Source organism: Impatiens glandulifera, unplaced genomic scaffold (genome assembly GCF_907164915.1).
Source record: "Impatiens glandulifera unplaced genomic scaffold, dImpGla2.1, whole genome shotgun sequence".
NCBI lineage: Eukaryota > Viridiplantae > Streptophyta > Magnoliopsida > Ericales > Balsaminaceae > Impatiens > Impatiens glandulifera.
The window spans coordinates 25,001-27,872 of record NW_025919495.1 but is presented as its reverse complement, the minus strand read 5'-3'; the positions used below and the strand labels follow the sequence as shown (position 1 = coordinate 27,872).

The 2,872-nt window shown below is 32.6% G+C and overlaps 1 non-coding gene across 1 annotated transcript; it reads right to left on the bottom strand.

The window, feature by feature from the left end:
• Window positions 1-1,283: 1,283 nt before the first annotated feature.
• On the bottom strand, window positions 1,284-1,355 carry TRNAT-GGU. The gene has a single exon. It is a non-coding gene; the product is annotated as a tRNA-Thr (tRNA).
• Between the last annotated feature and the right edge of the window lie 1,517 nt (window positions 1,356-2,872).

The following is a 2,872-nucleotide window of genomic DNA, read 5'->3' as shown; positions in this document are numbered from 1 at the left end:
GAAAATACCCCTTATATCAAAAAAATAGACACTGTGTTACTTTATTGCATTCAAAAAGACTCTACTTTGGTTTGGCTATGACTAGGCTATGGATCTCCCTTGTTCGGTGGATTCTCTTGGAGAAAGGGTTAAGAATTGTTGCATTTTGTTGGTAATAATGGAACAATTCTCTTCGTAGGAAGAAAGAGAAGCAGATTTATTCTATACTCGATAAGTACCAATATGCAATGGGGGATTGAGACTATTTTCAATGAGGAAATGTGCCTATACTTATGTATCATTAGAAGGTGAATTAGATCTATAAGAGCCACAAGTCCTAGCTTTGACTACAAAATCAATTATTTAGAGCTCGGATTTCTAGCCATGCTTTTTTTGGTAGTTCGACCGCTGAATTTCTTTGTTTCTGTATTTCCGGAATATGAGTGTGTGACTTGTTATAATTGATCCTATTCATTGATAGTACAGAGAATTACTCTCTCATCTTGATAGAGATGGTTCTACTTCGTCAGATATTTATTATCGTATCTGGAACACGAAATAGATTAAGAAATATTTAAACTATGATTCATACTTAATATTTAGACCTCGCGGCCGGAGAAAAAAATTCAAAGAATAGAATATAGAATTTTGAAATTGAAAGGCTTTCTTCTTTCAAATTCCTGTTTATGCTTATTTTTACCATAAAGGCAAATTTTTTTTTTTTTATTCTTAGTGATTATAACTATTCATCGAATAAGTGATGATCCAATAATTCTTACTCAGAGAATTCTTGGACTTTATTTAGGGTTTTTATTGAATCATCGTGGTTGTAGTATGAATCTGGGGTTTTCATCAATTCATAGGGTCTTAACAAGATAATTCCTATCACTAAAAAAACAAAGAAAAAAAGTCACATTACACCAAGGGAAATAGGAAAAAAGAGGATTCAAGAGGCCTGTAAGGATCAAGATAAAGATGATTGAGCCAACTTGATATTTTTGCATTATCATATCACTACAAAGAAAAGATTTCGGATTTTTCTTCCTTCATATCTTCTGAGAAGATTGAATCAAAGATTAAGAAGTTTCAAACTTTTTATTCCAGATCCATTAGAACTAATATTTGGATGTTTTTCTGCTTGAGCTGTAGGAGCTGAAATTCTCATATTTTTATGACAAAATGCTCAATTTTATAACTACTATAACTCATTATATAACTTATAATACAATTGTTTTTTTTACAACGATTAACAATCTCTTTATTCTCCCTTCAAACTTAGGAATACTTTTATCAAAAAAGGTAAAAGCCCCTTATCGGATTTGAACCGATGACTTACGCCTTACCATGGCGTTACTCTACCACTGAGTTAAAAGGGCCCGTTTGATTCAAATGTGGAATCATTCACTATGCGGATAAAATCCATCTCTGTACATATATTATATACATAAGTATATGCACTAAACTCATAGTGACTAGTTTGTGGTTCATTCTAGAATTTTAGAAGGAGTTACCTAGCAAGTCTAGAAAAAATACAATGAATTGTTTTAAATCCAACCTTTTGTTTTATTAACTTGATTTTATTCCCATTCCAACGAAATGAATTTGATTGATACATGTACACCTACCAATTCGACATAGATTCAAAATCTAGATATTTTTTTTGGATCGTGTGATGAAGAGATTGTCCTTGTCCCCTGAACTAAGAAAAATATGCCAATCAACAAAAGAAAAAAGTAAGTGGACCTGACCCATTGAATCATGACTTTATCCGCTATTCTGATATTAAAATTAGATAGAGATTAAATTGGACCGGTTGACTCTTTTTTTTATTTGGACTCCAACAAAATTTTGTCGTTATTTCCGATTAAATCTTCTTGTTTCTAGATGTTCTATAGGAATAAATTGAGAAAAAAAAATTGTTATTTCATTTCTCCATAGATACAAAAGGATTTAGTTTATTCCAAGTCACAACAGAAATTTTGAATATCTTTTCCCTACCAAGATAAATTTGAAGTTATAGAATCTAAATAAAAAAAAAGATTTCACGTTTCTTTCTTGCTTCGACCTGCGGAAAGATATACTTTGGTATTTTCCTTTTTCTGAACGAAAATAAAACAAACAACGCAGTAAAAGAAAAGGAAACAACAAAATGAATAACAAAAATTCTGATACTTTAGTATAGATCTAAAAAAATATTTCTTTTCTCAATTCTCATGAACAAGATCCAAAAATAAGATTAGTTACTGGAACAAAAGAATAGGTCTGATCTGAAGATCAACTGGTAGCGAGAGAGGGAGTCTTTCAATGCACAATGCAAGGATCCAAGAAAAAAAAGAAATATTATTTGTCAAAAAACCTGCTATTTTTTCATTCCCAAGACCTATTTCTTTTGGGTTTACATCCTTATCCCGATCCTGAAATAATAAATTGAGTTCGTATAGATATTTTGGACGCCGCTATTGAAATAGCCTTTCTGGCTATATTTTCTGATACTCCGCCCATTTCATAAAGTATTCGACCCGGTTTAACAACAGCAACCCAATATTCGGGGGATCCTTTCCCCGAACCCATACGTGTTTCTACAGGTCTTATTGTAACTGGTTTGTCTGGAAATATACGTACCCATATTTTTCCACCACGACGTGCATTTCGGGTCATTCCTCGTCGACCTGCTTCTATTTGTCTAGATGTGATCCAAGCGGGTTCAAGTGCCTGAAGACCATATTTACCAAAACAAATATGATTACCTCGAAAAGATATTCCCTTCATTCGTCTTCTATGTTGTTTACGGAATCTAGTTCTTTTAGGGTTATAGTTGATGGTTGTTTCTAAATTTCATCTCTACTACAGAACTGGACATGAGAGTTTCTTCTCATCCAGCTCCTCGCGAATA